This window comes from Empidonax traillii, unplaced genomic scaffold (assembly GCF_003031625.1).
Source record: "Empidonax traillii isolate 1590-97213 ecotype Southwest subspecies unplaced genomic scaffold, ASM303162v1 scaffold197:size915647, whole genome shotgun sequence".
Taxonomy (NCBI): Eukaryota; Metazoa; Chordata; class Aves; order Passeriformes; family Tyrannidae; genus Empidonax; species Empidonax traillii.
This window is the reverse complement of record NW_020955390.1, coordinates 740914-764631: the sequence shown is the minus strand read 5'-3', so window position 1 is coordinate 764631 and position 23718 is coordinate 740914.

The window sequence follows — 23718 nt, the reverse complement described above, 5'->3', positions numbered from 1 at the left end:
CAAATAACATTCATAAAATATCTTTCATCCAAAAGGACCATTATAATTAGAATTACCATGAAGTGACAGTCTAGCCTATAGCACTGTAGTCTTGTTTTGCTCCCCACTTTAAAGCTTCAATGAAGTTGTTGAAGCAGATAGTGATTCTCAACTCTCATATACAACTTCTGTGCCAAAATTTCACCAGCAATTAATAGTATTACTGTCCTATTATACAAACTATTTCACATTCACGGAGGAACAGACTTACCAGCTTTGGCAAATGAGAAGAAAAGGATCCACATCTCTTAAACAGAGAAAATTTAGATCCAACTGCTTAAGTCACACTGAAGTTAACCAGAAATAAATAACAGTCCAAATGGAGTCAGGCTTATAAAGTTATCTTCAGTGACCTGACTAATTAAAAAAAAAAAAAAAAAAAGCCTATGGCAAAGGTCCAAACTGATTCCTCTGATTTCAGTCCAAGGTTGTAAGGACCTGGCAGCACAAATCCACAGTGCAAGAGGCACTTAGCTCTTATTTGATCAGACAAGGTCGCCCTTTCGTTTATGGGGTAGAAGTCTCAGTGTTAGTCCCTGGTGGTCCCACCTGTTGCTAGAGCAGCCAAACCCAGGAGCTTTAACCACATCATAGAAGCAGACAGGATGCCCGGGAGCCAGCCAGGTTGGCCATTCACTCCAAAGGCAGTGCTAGGGATCAAGCCAACACAGCCTGACTTTCTAAATAACACAAGGAAACTGTTGTTTTTCCAGAGAATAAGGATATGGAAAAAGTCCAACTTACTTCCACTGAGATTATTCTTGTATGCCAAGTCCAACCTAAAGAGAAACCCTGTCACTTTGCAGGGATGGAAAATAAATAGTAACAGAGAGAGCAACAGAGAGGAATGCAAGCATGGACAAGCTAGGGTAGGAAGTAAAGACACCTCCAGGGAGACACAAGGTCTGGAGGACTTTGAGAAGGTCAGTGAGGGTTTTAGTGGAGAGTATCACAGGACCACTGCTGAAGGACTCCTACAGGGCATGGTAAAAGCTGTTGAAGTTGCTACAATGACTGACAGTGCTTTAGTGGAAGTGCTGCACTTATGGATAGCAGTGTATATATGAACAGATATACCCAGTATTTAGCTGTATTGGGAAGAACTGAGGTCGAATATGGATAATTTTCATTAATTTAAGGGTCTTCTACCTCCTGTTATACAAATGCATATGGTAGTAAACCATTCATTGTGAATAAAACTTATTTAATTCAAATGATAAATAAAAATAAAATCTTGAAAACCTTTCATAGTTTGCTATATGAGAACTTGCGTATTTTATGATCCAGGCTTTATTTTGGCAAGTGCTGAATTCGACAGTTATGCTGATGTAGAAACCATAACCAGCCTAATCTCCCTGTCAGTCTGGGGATCTTTGATAGAGCATGTCTATGTTACAAAGACTATTATTATATTTTGCCTCTCAACTTAATTAAAGTCTCTTTTATGAGATGCTGTATTTGTGACTACTTTCCCCTTCCTGAAATGAGCCATCTTGTCTGGTACTGTAATTACAACAACATCATTGAATCCGTATTCTCAGCCTGTTTTTAAATAGTTCCTATTTCTGAGTAAATGTTGGTGGGTAGAAATGCTAATAAGATGAGTATCTGGCTACTTTCAGTCAGAAACGCATGGATGGCACAGCACACCCTGTAAAGGGAAGGTAATTGTAAGCCACCAAAAGATGACACCCCCAAACTTTTGCATGGAAGTGACACTGCCCTCAGCCCTGCCAAGCTGCCACCATCCCCAGAAGCACAACAGGATATAACAAACCACTTTCTTCCAGCTGAAAGTTATAGTTAAAATCCATCAGTTCAAGCTGGGAGCAGAACTGCGCTGCATTGGTGAGACTCTCCAGAGGCGAGCACTCATCCCAGCCCTGCAACTGATTGATAGCACAACCACAAGTGACTCACTTCATATCCTTGCACAAGAGTTTCCTCTCCAATATTTGTCTCACATTTCATTACATGAGGAAACTGAAGACATTTTTTTTGTGGAAGAGAGTGAGCTACTTTCCCCAAAACTGTGAGCTACACCCACAAACAACTGTTGGCATTAAGACAGCATTGTGCATTTAAAATGTCATTCTGAAAGTCTGAAGGTTTCCATTTCAATGCTTTAGACAATTTAACAAAGCGAAAATGAGCTAAAAAAAGGAGCAGCACATTTTAGGCCTAAACTTTTGACCCCATTCTTCTCTAACCAAATTTAAGTTTCTTGTCTTCATCAGTTCTTCAGGTTTAGGCTAGTTACAAAAAACCTCAGAATATCAAAGAGACCAATAGAACATGCTACAGGAACTTTGGTGTAAAGAAGCAAGATCTTGCCTTACAGAAAAAAATCTGCAGTTATCAGATTCAACTGACATGGATGGAAAAAAAAAGATCAGTGCTTAAAAAACTTGTTTTAAAAATAATTTAAAATTCCTCAACAACTCCAAATAGTTGAGGAAGAAAATGTATTAATTTTCTGCAAAAACTGTTTTCAGCCTGCAGTTACTGAATCAGAACCTAAGTATCCTGAATTATCTTTAATTGGCTTAGCATTATCAGGCCTTTAGTGGAATGCTAACTGCTCACCCCTCAGTCACAGCTATATATACATATTCAGAAGACTTTTCATCATCTTTTATGCAGTATTGCATATAAGGAGAGTAGAAATGGCTGGCATTTCAACCCTGCCAGCTTGGATCATCACCAGACTGTAACACCATACCAATGTGGAAGAAAAAATGAACATTTATAACAGAATCACAAAATGTCAAAATCGGAACAGGAGTCACCTCAAGCCGTGAACTGGGTTAGTATGATTTCCAGTTATCATTTTAATTATTCTTCTATGTCTCTTTTCCATTTTTCCAAGGCTTCAGTTGCTCTGTTCTTTAAGAACGATGTTTTCAAAAGGAGCCCAGATGACCACGGGAACCACTCACACACAGGAATGTCAGCTCAGATTTGTACAGGAATGCCAACTTATATTAAGTGCAGTACATTTAAGGGCTGAATTCCTGCTGAAGATGTCAAAAAGAGGAGGTTTACTGAGCAGGATGTGGTCCCAGAAGGTTTTAGTAACTGCATGGAAATGGATATTCAGCAAAAGCAGTGGAGAAAGCCAAAAAATGTGGTGTTCCATTGGAAGATTTTTTTGGGGGGGTTTGTTTCCCTTTCTTTCCTGATTATTAAATAGCTCAGGGAAGACCCTCCCCAGGTTTTCCAGAAAATACCTTTCATGCAGACCCAAGCCCACTGAACTGACAACCTGTACCTTCAACAGATAATCATTATCACTCTGCTTAGTGACCCGGTGCGTGCCTCTGGTCAAGAGTCCAAAGGACACACTTAGTGTGAAGGAGAAGTTGAGATGCTTGATGGTGTATTGTGCTTGGCATGGAGAAATAATGTGGGAGGACCTGGGGGGAAAAGTTTCTCCATAATGCCACAGCATTCTGCCTGGTACAACATGATAACTTGGACATTAATTTTCTGCAAAAACACATTAAAAGAAATACGCAAGTTTGGCACAAAATTTTAGAAACCTTGTTCATTCTGGCTAACTTCTACCTGGTGTCACTCAATAAACTGTGAAAAAAGTCCCCAGATTCCCAGTGACAGGGCATAATGACCACAGGACATCCATGCAAAATATGTATACTAGGAACAGAAAGTCCTTGTCACCGAGGCACAGTGAAACCATTCCCTCTCTCAGCTCAAAGCCACTGTGCTCTGCTGCTGTGCATCTTTATGCTTCAGCAAAGCAACATAAAAACCCCGCAGTAAAACCCTGCACTGGGAAACCACTGAGGCTGTGACAGCTGGTTCACCACAAACCAGTGCAAACTAAAAGGTGGATCTAACACAAACACTCAAAACCAACAAGAGAGTCTCAACTCTAAGGCCTTGTTTTACTGCAAAATAAGATTTTTTTGTAGCAAAACTCAACTATGTCAGATAAGATGTAATCCAGTATCTTCCTCGCCATCCATGACTTGCAGGGCAGATGATTAGAGGGATGGAGCATCTCTCCCATAAGGAAATGCTGAAAGAGTTGTGATTGTTTAGTCTGAAGAAGAGAAGGTCCTGGTGTGACCGTATTGTGGCCTTCCGGTACTTGAAGAGAGCCTAAAAGAAAGATGGAGAGGGACTTCTTACAAGAGCATGTAGTGACAGGACAAGGAAGAATGGCTTCAAACTGAAAGAGTAGGTTACGGTTGGATGTTGGGAAGAAATTCTTCACTAGGAGGGTGGTGAGGAACAAGCACAGGTTGTCCAGAGAAGCTGTGAATGCTCTATCCCTGGAAGTGTTCAAGCCCAAGCTGGCTGGGCCTTTGAGCAACCTGGTCTAGTGGAAGGTGTCCCTGCCCATGGCAGGGAGTTGGAACTAGATGGTCTTTAAAGTCCCTTCCTAATCCAAGCCATTCTATGATTCTATGATTCTATCCCAGCCTCTGAGTTAAACTTTAGTCAGCTTGGAGAGGCTCCTAGTTTGCAGCAAGTCCTGTTGTAGTTCCTCTGAACCCTAAGGAAAAGTCTTTCTTCTCTGAATTCAGCTGGAAGCATGCTTATCTAGGTAGCTTCATGATCTTTTTGCCCATTGTCTGGCTTCCTGGGAGGCTATGCTGAAAACACACCTTCCTTCTCTGGATGCAGGCATGCAGTCCTTTTTCAAAATACGGTCTCCACCTCGTCCAGGATCAGCAGCCAGAAGAAGGCAACCAGGGGGAGTCTTCCTGGTACCTGGCTGACAGCACACAGAAATGAGCACATGAAGATGAAAATCAGGCAGCGACTGCATGTCCCCCTGTCCCCAGCTGAGTTCTCAGGAACAGTCGGCTGACTCTCCCTTCCTTCCATCTGACAGTGAATACACTTTTTAGACAAGTTTCTATGGGAACAAGGGTTCCCATAGAACACTTTCCTCTTGTCTCCTCCTAATAATTTCTGAACCCTTTGGTGCATCCCAGCCAGAAGTTGACAGAAGAAGAGAAAAAATTCAGAGACTACCTAGTTCCTCAAGTATCATGAGCACAAGGGCTGAGCAAGTAGTGAAGAGAGAAAACACTCTCTAAGTGCCTTGACAAATGGAAAAGCTGTAATCCAAGATCACGCCTCAATGCTAGCTATGTGAGCCTTTTTATGAGGTCCCTCTGTTCCATAGGAGTAAGACATCCACTGTGCCAGCACTCAGCCTGCAAACTACTCCACTGGAAAGTAGGCTTCATCAGTACCTGTGCAGACAAAATTGCCTACTCTTTCTTATCATCTGCTAGGTAGAAACATAAGTAGTACGTGATTCTGGAAATCCTGAGGGATGAAAGATCAAGCTGATTGTCGTATTGCTGCTGCTGGACGGAGTTTCTTCTCTGCTTTTAACTCCTTCTCCTAAAGATTTTTATTTGATTTTTTAAATTCTATTTTCTATATCAGTATAAATATTTGCAAGCAAACTTGCATACACACACCCTTTCTTTTGCTGTAGTGATATGATCAGACAGTTAAAACTGTCAATGTCTGGATGAAAACCTGTATGTTGCAACCCTAGCTCCAGCTGCTCCCCAGGGAAGGGGTCACAGCAGCAAGCCTGAGAGAGTTCAAAAAGCATTTGGACAATGCTCTCAGGCACATGGTGTGACTCTTGGGGATGTGCAGGGCTAAAAACTGGACTTGATGATCCTTGTGGGTCTCTTTCAACTCAGCATATTATGCGATTCTGTGATTTGGGAATTTTAATGCAGCCTGTAATGGGCTCAGAATTGCCCATTCTACTGCATAAGATTCAGCAGTATTCAAGTTACCACTTCAGAAATTGCAGAATTTGATTCCAAATGAAATATGTATAGTTATAAACTGCTACAGAAATAAGTTGGACTTCAATAAAAACAAAAGTTTCTGATTTTACCAACAGATGAGATCTTATTTTCAGCCATGTCATAAAGAAGATAGAAGGTCATACTGAGGGCTCTTTTAAACTGCGTTGTTCACCTGGAGATGCTATGAAGGAATAAGGACAGGGCATAAGTGGTGTTTTCCCCTATGGCAAGTTCTCAGCTGACAGAACAACTGGAGCATAACTGAACAAAGGCATAGAAGCTGCTCTAAGACCACTGGATATTCTGCCTGTCAGTAATTTAGCATGTTTAAAATAGAGGATCCTTTATACATCAAGAAAAAAGACTACCAGCTTGCAAGATTTGAGACTCAACTGTACTGTGAACTCCTCTTGGGACGGCTGAATGAGAGGAGAGATGCTCAGAGCCATGGAAACTGCAGCAGGGACTGGCTGCAGCCCCCTCCATTAGCAGCCTCAGGCAAAAGGTTTGTCTTTGGCTAGCAAAAGCCAAAGCTGATGGTTTGCATTTTGCAGTGCTTCACTTTCTGATTTTTGACTGGTATTTGCACCATGTGAGCTTCTGTATCAAGACAGTGCTGCTGAAGCTGCAGGTACAGTGCTCAGAGCAGCCTTAACCCACACGCCACAATTCATGTTCCTCATTCCTCTTGTGCCATGACTCACTCTTGTCCTTCACCCTCCCAAGAAATTGTGTTAACTCCTGTTGGGATCTTGCCTAACTGTGGCATTCCAGTAAGGTCAGGCTTTTATTTTTGCACATTGATAGCAACAATACCAGTTTAGCAGGGATACATGCTGTGCACAATGAAGACAAAGACCCCAAAAGGTTTTCCTACATCTAATCATGGAAAACAAAACTCAGTCTTTTTCATAAATTTTGCTATAACGTTGTTATACTGTATCACAGTTGTTAGTCTCCTCCTGGCATCCTCTCTTCTCACACTTTTGATACGAATGATTCACTGAGGTCTTAAGAAATCAGCACAAAATGAAACATGATTTTTTTTTCCCCTTGGATTTACTCATTTCTACAATATTATCAGAGGAATGCCTCACAATAGTCCCAGATCTGTTTTTCCTTACTAGCTCATTTAAATTGTCTCTTGGGTACCCTAACCTACTTTTTTGAGACTATACAACTGCCTTTCCTTGTAGCACACTTGCTTTGCAAGTTTTCCCTCTATAATAAGGTTGAGTATTTAGCTCTCAGCTACTTTGGCTTTTGTTGTCTCCTTAAATAGTACTACAGTCATTGAAATACACAATCTACATCCTGCCTTATGTCACAACCTAAATAAGAGAAGCAGTAGGCTGGGATAGAAACAGAGGTGTATTACAGTGCAAAACCGCCATTAGAGAGAGAGAAACTCATTCTCCTGCAGTAATATGGAAATGTTTTCTACTTCATAACCTTCCACAATGTCTCCATTGAAGGAAAAATAAAACAGTACATTTTAACTTGAGAATATGAAAGAGTTTTTATATTATTCTTACTTGGGAGATGGATGAAAACATTTAAATAGCTGTAATTCAGAAATAACCATCCTGTAGCAGTGTTTTGCTGGGCTGATCTTCCCCATACTTTCGTGACCTATTGCTCAAGTTTTTGTTCTGTCTACCCTCTAAGAATGCCTTTTTATTAGGCAAAAGTTGTCTTTCCCCTCAACTGTCTTTTGGACAGATCCTTCAACCTTGGCCACTTTCTACTTTGCTTCCTCTGGAAAACAAAATCAAGTGTTACACAGCTATTAACAAAGATCAGGCAGAGAAATTTTCCCCTCCTGCAAGTCTCATTCCCTATGAGCCAGATAATCAGCAAATTTTTTATTCTGTGGCATATGAAGTAACTAAAAAGAATCTTTAGTTGAAGTTTAGTTGTTAGTTGCTTTACTCAATCAGGTCACTCCACTACAGGAATGAGACAGTGCTGAGTAGCCAATGACATGAAAAACGACATAGCCTTTTCAGCAACCATATTTCAGTAACTTGTGCATTAAGGATACAACCACCAGAAGAGTTTGTAGAGGTTTTTTGCATTCTACACACATTGAAAACATTCCCTAACAGTGAACAAACCAAGGTCAAGATTTGCCTTACCCAGATTAAACTAGGTAACTAAAACTAGGTTACTGACAGGCAGCTAAAATTTACTGTTTAGGATCCACTCATTGTTTGAAAGGTTTTGCCAAGACTGGGAAAGAAAATTGAGCATCTCAGTGATATGGCACAAATGCATGTCCGACCCACCCCTGCAGCTACAGAAAAGGAAAAAAAAAATAAAAACTGGGGTGAGGATCAAGCAGAAAAGGGCAAGGAGGAGAAAGGGGACGTATCACCCAGGGCCCTACTAAGAGGTGAGTAGTGTGATGGGCTACGAGGCAATCAGCATTCAGACAGCGGGGATGAGCCCTCTCATGTTGCAGGGGGGCACCTGACACGTGAAGGATTTCAGGATTTACAAAGCAAAGGTGTCAGTTAACTTTGTGGGAGAGTTTTTTTTCCCACAATTCAGTGAAAGTGAACCAGGGACCCTAGGACTTGGAACACCAGTTTTTAAGTAAGCATGGATGCTAATGGCCATGACTCTCACTGCAGAGAGGGTCTGAGAACAGGGCTGTAATGGAGAAAAATTAATTTTTAAACTGTGTCAACTCTTTCAGACCTTGCCTGAAGCCGTTCCCTGGCTGAAGTACCGCATATGGCTCTCAGCTGCTTGTTTCACAGTGAAGCTGTGTATTTTTGTGTAGATATGACATATCTGTACCTGCTGACAATTTCCTACTGCAAAGCACCCTTGCAAGGCTCTTCCAAGACCATGTCTGAGGAGGCTTCAGCATCGGGACTGGGGTAGTGTCCGACCTGTGTTTCTGTGAATGCCTAATCCAAACCCTACAGGACATACTCCGAGGAACTGGGAATGAACTTACTTCAGCTGGATGGATGGAACTAGAACTTCTGCAAGAAAGCCCACCCCCCCTCATAATTTTATCTCCAGTAAATGACAATATGATTTCTCTGCTCAGGGACTGGACAGCTCATTGGTTTTCCTCCTTGGAGGAGCCCATTCTCCTTCTGTAGCCTCTCAAATCCCCTGAGATTTTATCTGACCTTTTCATTTAGCAGCTACCCAAGCAACAGACTTATTTCCCCCTTAGTGTCATCTGTAAGGAAATCTCACTTAAAATCTGCCAGCCAGAGGATACAGGAAGCAGGACATAGAAACAAGCACCAAAGGAAGGGAAGCCAATGCCATCTTTGAGAACAATTGAAAAAGATGGACAAGTGCATGCACTAAAGAAAAGGCAACTCAAAGAGGAGGCACCAGGATCACAAGAACTTCTGAACCTAATGCCAGAAAGAGTGCTTACTGGTCAGCAGAGCAATCCAAGCTGTGCCTTGATAAGACATGTATTGCCTGGTCCAGGGGAAGCGTTCACAAGTCTCTCTCAAACACTTTTACAAGTCTGATGAGCCATGATACATTCTCCAGACTCATGACAAAGACTGGAAGGTGTGATAACTGAGAGCTAACATATGGAGCTGACACAGTAGATGCTCCATCCCTAGAGGTGTTTAAGGCCAGGCTGGATGGTGCTCTGAATAACCTGGTCTAGTGGAAGGTGTCCCTTCCCGTGGCAGGGGAGTTGGAACTATTTGATCTTTAAGGTCCCTCACAACCCAAACTATTCTGATTCTATGATTCTGTGCACCCACAAGGCTTGCAGTCCCAGCTTCTGGTTTGTCTCCATCTGTAAATTGTAGAAGTACATTACTTCGGGGTTTTTTTGCAGACTGCCTCAGCCAGCAGACAGAGATGGATGCTCCTCTCAAGGCAAAAGGGTCTCTCCTAGTTGGTGACCAACTAAATTCTTTCTCTCCAACTTTGAGTAAAGTACCAGTTTAATCTCTAACACTGACTGGAAACTGACTCCAGTACTTAAACAAATTTAAAAATCACATCAAACTCTTTAAAAAAAATCCAGGCCTTCATTATCATGAAGTGGAGAGCTAATCAAAGGATGTTTTGCATTTTCCAGGGAAGGAAACTCTGAAGTATTTCCACTTAACTTGCTGGAATTTAAGGAGCAAGATAATTAATTTGTGGCTTGTGGAAGAACTCAAGGGCTTACTACAAATTCTTAAAGACCTTTTCAAATTATTTAAATGTTGCAAAAAGTACTGAGGCACCACCTTTGGAGACTGAAAATACTTCATTTTCTGCAGAAGGGCTCAAGCTCGCCCATGTTTCTAAGCCTCACTAGACCAGCGTGCCCTGGACCAGGTAATCTGGGGTGGGACGTGGGCTGTTCATCCTACACTGGTTTGTGACTGAACAGACACTTAAATGGACCCTTTCTCAGACATATATTTGTCTCAGGGCTTGGTAAACTTTGTTGGAAGACACACTTTGCACTAAACTGCCATGCTGAATTAGGTCCTTGTGCTTGGCTTCTCTGAGGAGAAGCTTCTCTATCAGCAGTTACAGCTGTGATTCTCTGCCTGGTTAACTGGAATGAGATTGGAATTAAACCAGAATGTCATTTGCAAGAGATGGTAGAAAGGAAATAAAAACTTCGTCTCTCACCTTCAGAAGAGATGTAACTACTCGATGTTTTGAGGAGCAGCTGAGGTCACTTGGTCTGTTCAGCCTGGAGAAGAGGAGACTGACAGGAGACCTCATTGCAGTCTGCAACTTCCTCATGAGGGGAAGAGGAGGGGCAGGCAGTCTTGTGATCCTCTGGTCACAGGACCTGAGAGAATGGCCTGAAGTTGTGTCAGGGAAGGTTTAGGTTGGATATTAAGAAAAGGTTCCTCAATCAGAGAGTGGTTGGGCACTGAAACAGGCTCCCCAGGGAGGTGGTCACAGCCTGACAGAGTTCAAGAAGCTTTTGGATAATATACTCAGGCACTTGGTGTGATTCTTGGGGCTATCCTGTGCAGTGTCAGGAGTTGGACTCAATGGTCTTTATGGGTTCCTTCCCACTCAGAATAGTCTCAGAATATATGTCTCTTCTGATCAAGTTGAAGGATGTCTCTTTGGTCTTCAGCAAGAGTAAACAAAGGTAAGTGACTATAATACAGTAAAACTGAAGCAGCTCCTACTGTGTCTGTGCTTTAACTTTGAGATTCTACTTCATCCCTCACATCCTACAGAATTTCTAAACCAGTTTCCTTGGAATCCTTATGGGAAACCCCTAGTTTTTCCCCTACCACAAGCTCTAATTAGGGACTGGTAAATGTTCAGTCCTTGCCAGCCACCTGTGCACCATTCCTGACATTGTCTCTTCTAGACATCTGGCTATACTATAGGAGATCTGTTTCCCTACCTTGAATTTCCTTCAAACCTGGACTTCAAGGATGTGATGTCCACTTACCGCAGGTGTCCCCATCTATACTCTGAGCAGCAGACTTAATTTTTTCTGCTCCCAAAGCAAAGTCCCTGCTTCCAAATCTTGGGAAAGAAGCAAAGACAGCTTTAGGAAGAATGAGCATGTCTCTTTGAGGGTCCTTCACCCTCTCTGGAGTGGGCAGATGGGAACTAAGCACACAATTCCCACAGACCATCTCCAAGAGTCAAGAACCTAAATGGTCCTTAAAGTGCTTGGTAGGCACTTTAGTGCATGCAACGCTCTACTTCCAGCCTTGCATGCAGCGTTTTATTGCCAATCAGTGCACATTATATGCAACACTGAATACAGTGAGGAACAACGAAGTGATTTTATGAGAGAAAGGCTGGCAGCAGAACTTCTGACTGCTACTACACTTGAGAGCTCTGAGCTTACTCACTTGCGTGAGCAAACCTAAACCACACTAAGTAATTTATTTTTTCCCCTTTATTTCACTCCAGTATTGACTCAGAAAGTCATCTAACATACCATGAACTTGGTATTGTTACAACGTATTGTATGTGAAGGAGTCAGAAGAACATTATTTGGCTTGATAATATGATTTCCATAAGAAAATTCCAGTGGGGTGTCAAAAGGAAAGGAACTACTCTGAGATAGCACTCCATTAAATCTTTGTTTTTTTCTAAGGAGCAAAGTTGTAGTGGATAGATAGAAAAACAGACATTGGCTGGAGATGAGGGTTAGAAATGGGAGAATCTATTTTAGTAAAAAAGAAGAGAAAACTAGAAAATGGTTAACACAAAAAAAAAGAGGTGTATTTTTGTGAAGATTTCCATATAATCTAAACCTATCTCCTCTACTCCATGTTGACATGGCATTCTATACCAGCACGTTGGTTCAGACCAGAGTGTCACTGCCAGACCAGATTGCCAGACTAGCCAGTGGCCTAATATTCCAGCAGCTCTGTGCAAGGCAGAAAAGCCAGTGGCTGAACTCCAGCAGCAGAAACATATTGCAGCCCTTCTCCTCCTGACTCACCAAGGCAGCTGACAAAACAAGGCAGGGGAACATTTGACACTTGTTGCTGCTTTGGAAAGACCCACTCGAGAACTTTAAAGAGCAAAGATCTTTAGTATCAAAGAGGAACCATGGTACCCATGCACGTCATGATCTTAAAAGAGGAACAGTTCTTCGGAGAGACAATGACAGTAAGAGGATTTAGACCCATCAGCTCGAATAAATGTCCTTCACACAGCATTCATGCTTGCGCCTTGCACTGTGCTTTGTTACAGAGCTACCAAGAAGATAATTCAGACTCCTCCTGTCCTTGGCTATGCCTATGCTTTCCTCCTGCAATATCACTCTCTGAGAATCTTCAGGTCTCTTGCACAGAACACAAGAGGAGTACTAGGGTCTGTCCTGCACAGCTGGTGTAGGGCCAGCCAGAGCCAGGACCTGCTGAGACCTGCCAGCTGATGCAGTCCCCATCGCACTAGTGCTACACCATCTGTGCCAGCTGGGGAAATGCTGACCCTTAGGCAGTTCTAGTCAATTCACCTGCTGATGCAGACAAGTGCCAGCACATACAAACACTGTACTGTGCTTTCAAGTGTGTCACACTTTGCACTGGAGTGTGTCACTAGGCTTTGCACTGGAGAACAAAGCCTAATCTCCCCCCAAAAGGTGCCAGCTATGCTCTCCAGCTCAGCTCTGTCATAAGGTGCATCCCAGAGATTCTGGGGTGCTGGAGCAGCCAGCTCCAGTGGCTCACATCCAGGGCTGACTGGGTATACACCAGCCCAGCTACCCAGAGTATTTTTACAGAGCTGTTCATCAAAATGTAGATTTTTACATCAAAAATTGAAAGTGTTCCTTATTTATAGCAAGGACCCTGCCTTTCAAAGGAGTTCAGCTGGGCAACTCTCTACAGCAGTGAGGATTTCATGGATAGGGGCCAGGGCAGAGGTGGGGAGGGCTGAATGAGGATTTGAGATTCCTAACCCTCTCCAGTCCAATATGTTACATGGATCATTCATCTGTAACCTCCTTAAATCTCTAGGGTGGAAATGAGGAACACTTCCTAAAATTAAAAGCTGAACCAGTGCTCTTAACAGAGTGTGCATTTTTATAACCAGGCATGCTTTTCTATCACTATAAAATATGAAGGAGTATTATTATAAATAATTGTACAAAGCTTCCATTTATTATTTAAATGACATTTAGTACATTTAATCAGCGCCTAAGCTCTTTGAAGGGATAATTCAAATTAATTTGACACTCTTCATTTGCAAAATCAATATTTAGCAGGTTTATATAGCCTGTTCAAGACTATTAACACACACACACACAAACATCTCTTCATTGTCTAATATCGAGCAGAAATGAAAGCAACAACTTCCATTAGTTCTAAGAAGTGGGGACAGTCAGGAGCTGAAGATAAAAATACCAAATTATTTCTAATGCAAAGATTCCTGAAACATATGAACACTGTTAAAAAGAAAATGTGAAGTCAGAATTGGAGAGCTAATATATGCTTTGTTAGATGAATATTTTTCTAATTTTTTTTAAAATTCAACATTATTTTCATGTCAAATTTAAACACATACTTTCAGGGTTTTTTCTAAATTTAACACCATAACAGGAAAGCACTCAGGATATTGTGAAAAAGGTAATAGTACTCAGTAATAAAGTACCTGTCCATCATCCCTATTATTTTGTATGTGCTTAGGGAAGGAAGAAAATCTTTGAAGAATTTATTATTGTGGTGAGTAAGCTTCAGCTAAAACCATGCCTGATAGAAAACATTTAAAAACCTTTCAGCTGGACATGCCTTAACATTTCCACAAGTTCAAGCACTGGCAAAATTAATTCCCTTCTGTAATTCCAAGAGTTTTGTCCTTGGACAAAGAGTTAAGATGTGTGACTTGACCTGTGGTAAATATAGGAAGACCAATTTTAAAGTTACTGCCACAATCGAGTGATACATATATAAAAAAAGCAGAAAAATCTGTAGCATCCTTTCATTGTTTCTGCAAGTTATTATCTTTTGTATCACTGTATCATTTATTTCTTTTGTATCATTGCCTGGTAGAAAGATTCAAGAGTTTAGGTCTTAGATAATAACAGAATTATCATCTGTCCATTTGGCGTACTCTTAGACTTGACAGTCAGAATGAGAAAATTAGTAGATAAAATTTGGATAAATTATATTATTCCAGTTTTTACAGATCTGTACAAGATTTCTCAACTCACTGAAAAGTGTAAATCTCATCTCCTTTCAGGAGGTGTACTTCAAATCCTGAGACAACTGCCAGTGTCACGGTCATCATTTAGGTGGAGCTCTAAATTCAGTGACTAGGAATATATCAATAACACTAAGCTTCAAGCCTAGATTGTGACTCCTTTCTCAGTTCAGCACCTTCAGCATTCCAGGCCAGAAGATCCTGAAGATTGTCCCCTGTAGGGCAAATATCCAGGATGTTGTACTAGGGTATGAAATAATAACACCTTCAGCTAACAAATGGTAATGTTGTCATGGGTATCCTGCTGTAGCCTTACAGGTGGTTGACTCAGCCTGTAAAACCTTTTAGCTCTATCTCTTTTCCTTTTGGTGGCTGTTAAAATAATTTCTGCTTAAAGCTGATTTTAAATGTACTGCGTAAAAGCAAACTGTTGTTTAAGGAAACAGAGCAGCCATGGGCAACAATGCTGCAAACTGAGTCATTCAGAAATTAGTATTTTCTCTCCCAGGGGTGTATCAGTCATCTCAGATCTTTACCTCAGTCTCATCACATTCCCCATCATTCCAGTAGCAGCCTTGGACATTTGCCAGAACCTCTTCCCTGGTGTGTATTGGTTTTCATTAAATGCCAGAGACTTTTAACTCCCTTCTCCTCCAGTCCTCTCCCCAGGCTCCTGGGGAACTGTGTCACCATCCTGTTACAATCCCCTTGACTGTGATGGAGGCATTGGTGGCTCAGCCACCTTCATGTCCACGGGCTACTCAGCTGGGATGAAAGTTTGTTGCAGCTCCATTAGTGTCTTCAACAAAAAGCCTGGCCCTGCCAGGAGGACCCGGCTGGCTGCCATTAGTCAAGGTCCTGTCCAGTGCAGCCACCACTAAATCTTTGCAATGAAAACACAAACATCTCCTGGTAGCAAGATTTTGCTGTTTGCACAGCCATGAACGGACCTCTTTAGGTACTTCCTTCTAATGCAGGTAAACAAGCTATGTGCATACACTAGAAAAGAGTTCCCCCCCAGTCATATTTCCCACCCAAAACTATACCCCGAAATTTTTGTGGATGTGCAAATGGGATGATTTGAGTTAAGGTCAAAATGAGAATATATTTTTATACCCTCTTTTTCAAGCTCTCCTGTCCTTTATTAAAGGCCTAGGTTTGCTCAGGGTGGCATTGGAATGTGAATTAAATTTCATCAAGTTAGATAGCTTAGTCATAGGTTGCAGAAGGTAGTTTGATTGATCCCGCACTCCTGAAAATGGCTTAAAATATGGACTAGGTACCACCTTACTGGCAAATATTAGCAAGCAAGAATACTCTCCCAAGAAGGAATATTTTAAACACTGGAAAAGTGAGAGTCCTAAGTAACTCATTTGTGAAAGTAATGCTGAAATGCATGAATGGGTAAGCCTGGCAAAAGCAGTGATTTACATCCCAGAATCTTCCATCTTCTTCCATCACCAGGTTCTTCCTGGCCACTGCAGGTACCACGAAGCCACTTGCTGGTGCTACTGGGGTGACAGATCTTGGTCCAGACCAGGGGCTCTGTATGGAAATGGGTTTTCCTGCCTGCTCAGAGCCCCCCAGGAACCCGTGGATCCCAGCCAGAAGCAAATCACATAGCAAGGACATAGTGTTCAGTTTCCTCAGAGCAAAAGAGCTACTAATAGGAGCAGGAGAAAAAACTATCGTACAACATACTGGGCAGCACAAACAACTTGGTAGCTACCGCTGAGGCTGAGACTCCTGTTTAGCTTTCAATTACCTTAAATACTCTGTGGAGTCAGACCTCCATAATAGCTTTAGGCTCTGCTTTTTCCATTAATATTTCCATACCTCATACATCATGATCATGACCTTTTTATGGGTCCTGTTTCGTCCATTCACCTTATTTATTCTGAAGATCTGTCCTTCAATGGTGTTCCATTTTTATTTATTGGTGACACCAAAAACCAGTTCATTAGCACACTGCATTTTATGAGAAGGCCATTATTGAGAACACTGAAGAGAGATTTTCCACAAGGACAGATCTAGGGAAACTCCTTTAGCAAATTCCTGCTGCCAAAGCTTTCATCCTCACTGCATCTCCCCGCCTGTAAGCCAGTTCCTTGCAGACAGTGCAGTCCCTGAAGCAGTAGTATTCTTTATTTGCCTGACATTCCTCCCTGCAGTACCACTTCATGTATGCACAGTGCAGTGACCGTTCTCCTCATTTACCAGGGATAGGTTGGATTAATCTAGCATAATCCACTCTTACTTTATACCTTATCCTATTAATTTAATTCTCCTTTTCTTCCAAACCTGTCTTCAAGTCTTTTATGTTATTGAAGTCAGACCAATGAAACCTGTTCCACTTGCACTCACTGACCTCAATAAAATGTCTAATAAATGCTTAGGAAGCCATCAAGCATTTCCAACAAGGATGAGGAAGCTGTATTAACAGAAAATTAGTCTTAATCTGCAGTTATGAGTTTTATTCTGCCCGGTGCACACACAGAAGAGGGGTTAAAAACTGGGTAGTTGTAGAGGAAGGTTAACAAGTAAAAGCAGGAGATTACAGCTTGTCACAAAGAGTGAAAAAGGATGGCTTGTTTTGCTCACCCTGTGCTGAGAAGGAATATGATTGAACTTTCTAAATAAATACATCACAGGACATGTCATAAACAGAAGGAAAGTATTTTACAACCTAAGGCTGGCACAAAAGCAAATGATTACCAGCCCTGGAGACAAGGTAGTGGAGCTGAGAGTATCCATCTCCATTTAAAGACATCAGTGTATTTAGCAATGAGACATGATTGCCTGCTATTGAAGGAAACCAAACTCAGCGCTTCTGAAGTTGCAAAAAAGCTTTCAGAAAGCGTAAACCCAAACTTATAAAATGGAATTGCTGCTTGCCTACCTCCCAAGGAGCACTCTGACTACCTGCCTCTGAACTCTCCAAGTCCCTTCATTGGAACATGGGGCACTGGGAAGTCAGGAAACAGCAGCATTACATTCTGTGTCCAGTGCTGCCCACTCATGCCCAGCTCTGCTACAAGCACCAGCAGCCTTGGTGTTTTCGCTTAGTAAAGCAAGTTCAGCCCTCAGACCACTGCAATGGGCACACACACAGAGGAATCATCCTATTCCTAGGCTATCCAGCTCCCTCCATTCACCTCCCTTGACTGTCCTTTCTAATCAATACCTCCTCTCTTCCCTCCCTCTGACAACCCTGCCTCTTTCCCTCACTGTTCTTCTTCCCACAGCCTCTCCAGTTTACCTCTACACCCCTGTGATGTGCTGATTTGAGGGACAGGGCACCCCTCTTTCCTGAGCCATCCCAGCTTTCTGCTCCCTTACTACATTGTGCCTTCTTGCAGCTCCAGTCTATCAGCAAAAGCAGAGAAGTTCCCCTGCAAAGAGAGTATTTGCTGCAAATACATCCTCACAGATCAGAAGTCGAGGCTGCATGAGCTCACTGTTAAAGCCTGTGCTGAGGTTTGCCTGGGAAAATCATTCAAACATCACAAAAAACAGAGACCTCCTGGATACAGAACCATTTTTGTAGTCACATTTTGAGTGCAGTGCACACTGAGCCCATTGTTCCTTTTTCTGTCCTCACTCATTAATGATGATACTCCATCCCTGACCTCTTCACTGTGTCCTATTGTGTACCTGTAGCCATCACATCTCCGCTCAATCTTATTTAAGCTCAGGTTGTTGTGATCAATCCTGGATTTCTTGGCCCTTCCACCCAGGTTTAATTTTCAGACAATTTAGTGGGCTTGCTACATGCTGAATTCCCTCCAATTTTGTCTGTTGGAGACAACAGTATTGTTTATCAATGTGGACAGGAGTACTGTGCTTTCATGTATGCTAAACTCCCACCTCCGCTTAAAACAAACGATTTGGCAGTGTGTGTGGCATAGGTTTGCTTTGGAGTTTTCCTTCTTTCCCAGTCTCTTGGGCTCTGATGCCTCCCTGACTTCCCCATCTCTGTCTTAATTTCTCCTTATTAGTAGTCCTTGTGCATCAGATTTCCTCAAAATAATTATTCGCACAAGCTGTCTTGAAGGTTTGTTTTGATGGCCTGTCAGATGTATCAAGGTTCAGATGACCTTTAATGAGGTTAAAAGTATGAAAATGCAGAAATTACCATTGCAGTGGGGTGGAGGGGGGTTAGTGCTCCTGCTAGCTCAGCAATAAAGCCTAACAGCCAAGGCCCACCTGAGATGTGGGTACCCCCCTGTTGCACTGCACCCCAGGAGCAGTACTTCCCCAGCTAAAGCAAATGCACCAGACACAGTGGCTTAGCTGGGGCAAAGAAAGATGAGTTCTACAAGTAGAGAAGGCAAAGTTCCCTAAACATTTCCAAATCACCTTCTGCATCAAAGTGTCTACTTTCCACATCTCCCCAACCCCAGTGTTGTGTAAGTAACATCTGGTCTGGGAGCTGTCTGGTGAGGCTGCTGAACACAACAATGCCCTAGATCAGAGCAGCAGGTGTGAACCCACAAAGGAAGCACCAGCAAGTGCTGTCTCTGCAGCCTTCATTTTTCTTTCAGACTGATTAAACTTTATCCTTTAAAATCTTAATAAAGCCTGTAGCAAAGGTATAGAAAGGGCACTTCAAAACAAAATGTCTCCACATATATACAGTAACTTACCTTCCCTAGAAGACAGAGTAACTACCAAAAGAGCACTTTCAACGAGCTGATATCTTTCATACAAGATTTTACAGTATGCATTTGTACTACATCTCAGCAGCTGGATCACAAAGAACATTCAAAGGAATGTAATTCTAATGTAATAAATTAGCTGCCTCTGTAAACCTAAAGGTTTCAAGCTGTCACACAAGGGAAGTCAATCCATAATTCTAATATAACCTCTGTAGGTTCTCTCAACAGCTTTAGTCTTCACAGATGAAGGGTTTGACCTGGTAATTCGTAACAGGAAGAGGCTTCCCTCTGCTTTCATTGATTACCGCAGGAGACGATAACTCACAATAAAGCTTTGCAGCCCAGTGAGATTTCCCCCTTCCCTCCCCACTTTTATACTTGTGCAATCAGACATGAGCTCTGCAAATGTTAAGGTCTATATACTGTGTATTTCAAAGCAAAAAGGTTTTCATGGACATGGGAAAAGAGACTCACAGATAAATTTCTCTTTAAGGATGCTGAAATGCACCATCCCTTTCAATATGTTGAGGCATCTGCAAGGTACACGCAGCTCCTGGAGCCAGCGGGAAATTTCAGACTCTCAAAATTGATGAGGCTGGAAGGGTCCTCAGCCCCTTACAACTGGGTTTCCTCTGGAGGCCATCTCCTTCTGCCTTACCTTTTCAGAGCAAGTTACCCAGGACCATATCCAGTCAGGTTTTGAGTTTCTGCCAGTGGAGGCTCCACAGCCCCTCTGAGGAACCTGTGCCACAGTTTGATCATCCTCACAAGAAAAAAATAGTGTTTTCAGATGGAATTCCATGTGGTTTAATTTTTATCCAGTGTCTCTTGCACTACCAGTGGACACTTTGGAGAAATGTCTGGCTCCCTCTTTCTTATTCTTCTCTGCCTTCCTTACCAGCAGGTATTTATACACATGAAAGTCCAACAGAAACACCAGCAATTTTATTCCCCAAATTAGCGATCAGGCAAATGTTTCCTCCACTGAGAGTGTCTGAAGGCACGAAAGGCTCACAGAGGATTTCATGGTGAGTGACAATGTCATGAACTCTCTGGTGTGGAAGCCTGGAGATGATTCGCTTCCGAGTTTCTGAAGGCATATAACTTGGCAATAGTGGTGATGTGTAATATCAGTCTCAAACATTTCTTTGGGAACACCTGAAAAGGACATATCTGAAAATGAATTTAACTCTGGCTTCTAACCTGTGCTTATTTTTAGCAAAGAGTAGGCGTGACAATAATAAAGATAGCAGTGTCTTGAAAGAAATTATGGAGCATGACATTTATTTTCACTCTTCTTCAAAATCCTTTTTTTATTGATCTGACTTGTACAATTTATAACCATGGCTCTATAAAGATAAGAAAAGGGACTGGGCATGCTTAGAAGAAGTGAACTGTGAAAATCCTTTAAATGCTGCAGAACTGAAAGGTAGCTTTAACCACTGAAGTTATTTAAGAAGATGATATATTATCTACTGAACAATTTCCAGCTAATCCCATACTAATAACATTTGTTGATCAGCTGTGAGCCAGAGATATAGTTCAGGACAAAAGTCTTCAAGCCAGAAAATTAGAAACTTCTATATGATGTATTCAGTGAAGTAGATTCACAGTAATGCAGACAAGATAAACATAACAAGATACAAGTGCTTTACTGAGGTCAAATGTGGGTTAAATAGTTTGAATATTTGACTGAAAGGAAGAACATTGTCTCGTTTGCACTGGGAAGGGGGTGGGCTCTAAGACATACAGATTATGTTTCCAATTTGAAGTTTACCTTATTTTACATTTACTTTGTGATGACGGAATCTGTGTCTGTGCAGAAAGGAAGCACAAATCCTGCAGTTTGGAATCAACTCTAAATTTGCAATATTCAGCAGAGATTCAGTGGTAAGAAATGCCTTTACCTAGAACAGTTACAGTTCTAGAATGGAGCCATATTATGACCATGCTTGTTGTCAAGCCAAATGACTTGTTACCACCTACATGACCTTCCTTTTCTACACAAGAAAAATTCCGATTAGGTTAGGCTTGTTCTAACTATACTACTAATAGCTTGCTATCTCTTCCCAGTACAGGGCTTCATAATATTTTTCGTTGGTGCAAGGCAAGTTTTTCATAAACACCTTTCCTTGCCTATTTGCACGAAAATGTTGTCAATTTATTCATGACACTATCATCCCAGACATTCCATGGTGTAACAGTTTATATGGGTATATGTAACAGCATAGGAAAGCTGAAAGATCATAAAGAGTTGAGACAACCCAAAAAAAGAGGAATGATGCTGAAGGATCACAACAAATCTCTTTCTGATGCACTCAGTACCTCAGTAGATAAAGTGGATACATTTATTCAGGTGGTTTATAGTAGTCAGGCCAAGGAAGGCTTTCAATGGTGTCTACAGCACAGTTCATTTTTGCAACAGCCTTAACAGAGACAGAACTTCATTCTGAAATATATTCTGGATGGAAAGCAAATCAAACAAACAAACAAACACCGAACCCTAATCACTCATGCTGCAGGTACTTCAGAGCATCTGAGCAGCATCCTGTAAGGCTCTGGGCTTCAGACCACTATTAGCCTTCTTCCTTCAACCCAGAGATCTTCCAGCCAGGGCAGCTTCATTAGTGACAGCCTCATCTCTTGGAGAAAAGGAGATTTCTGGGACTAGTTTAGGACAAAATGAAGCCTTTATCAAACCATCAACTCCACAGCTTGTACTGCCTGTGAAAGGCTTTCCAGCAGCCTCATGCTATGTATGCAACACACATATGCAAAATCTCCTCCTCTCCAAGTATCTTGCCGTAGAAAAGAACAGAACCACTGATGTGTGATCTGTATAAGTCATATCATTTAACAGAATCCCAAATAGCACATGGTTATTATAAGAAGCTGCAGCATATGAACATGTCTAGAGCAGAATGAAAATGTGTGCAATGGTTAGTGATGTATACAGCATAAATGTTTTTAGAAAGAACCATCTGGGTGGCACATTGGCACCACCACCACTATTCCTTTTGAAAATTTGGGGGTCTTGATAGCATTTGGATGGGAGGAGGTTTTCTAGTTTTCTACCATGAACAAATTGTACAAGTCAGAACAAGAGAATTTTCAGAAAACTTAGTTGTAACAAAAATAATTTTCATGTGATGCGTTGCTGCATTTTTCTATTCATTTACTAATGCTTACTATGGCTGCTTTCAGTACAAAAAATAACTCAAACAAAAAGAAACCAACAAACAAAACCCCACAGCTTGTTTCTTCCCACCTTTGGACATTTACAGCCAAATTTTTACAAGATTGGAAAACTCTGCCCCCATGCTTGTACTGCATTTACCTGGTGTCCTCATCAAATTCCTTGATCACTTTCTTCCCTTTCCTCTCCTCTCTCTCTCTCTATTGATTAGGCCATGTTTAAATGAGAAAGCTATTTTTTCCTCTTTACAATTTCCTGGAAAGAAAAACAAAAAAGTTTTAGTGTTTCACAAGGAAGAAGATTTTCAGAAAATTATTTGTTTCAAGGGGAACTTTTTCATTCCTGACATCACCTGGACTATTCCATTTTCAGCTTTCCCTTCCTATTCCAAATTACAAGGGTGCCCTTTTTCAGAGTTCACGGCCCTTGCTTATTGATTGTTCAGATTTCTGAGAACATAACAGGAAAATTTGCAGTTAATAGGGTCACGCTAACAATAGTGTCTTAAAACAAACAGCAGGGTTGATTAATGTTTGAAGAGCAATCAAGTTTACTGAAGCACAAATATTTCTCTGCTTATGCTTTCTGAGACTTGTTGCAACCTCTCAGAGTGAAACACAAGATGCACCGAAGAGTGCAAATACCTATGCTGCAGAGGTGGTAAGAAATTCTAGCCAGTATATGCAGCAGAACTGAGCAGACAAGAATCTAGGTAAAGTTTGTATAATACCTCTGGGGGAAAAAAATTGTAAAATGCCCACTGCATTTTAATCTAATTAATATGAAGAGAAATCAAAAATCCTACATTTTAAATACACTTCGTAGAAGAAAAATTAAAAGAGGCAGCAGGAGAGGTTATAATTAGCCTTGTATCTTTTGTCTACCTAGGCATAGTTTCGTTTGGAGAGCACTTCATCAAGTGCCAGAGCTCACACAAACAAGCAGTGCACCATGGTTGCTGTTTTTTGAGTCATAGGTCAAAGAGCTAAAGGGAATGATAGGGCAATTTTTCAGCAAGAAGGAAATATTGGCCCAAAATAAAGTCACAATGAGTTACAGCTGGTGGGAGGGATTTAGAGACATGCCAGATCGATTTTTGTCACTCTTTGTTAATTTGCTGTTAGCTTTAGCTCTTGGAAAACAAGATGAATTGTGACAGAAACAAATAATCTGCAGTAGCAGCACCCACGCAGCCCCACTGCACGCTCACCCGTATCGCACCTCACCGACCCATGGCCAGGCACTAGAAACAGCAGAAGGCGTTGGGATGTGTAGGTCAAAGGAAATTTTATTGCTTAATACAGTTTGATCTCCCAGTGCAAACTTCAATTTCACCTCTGTTTACTTGGAAGCTCCTAGGGAATTATCCTTCTCAAAATCT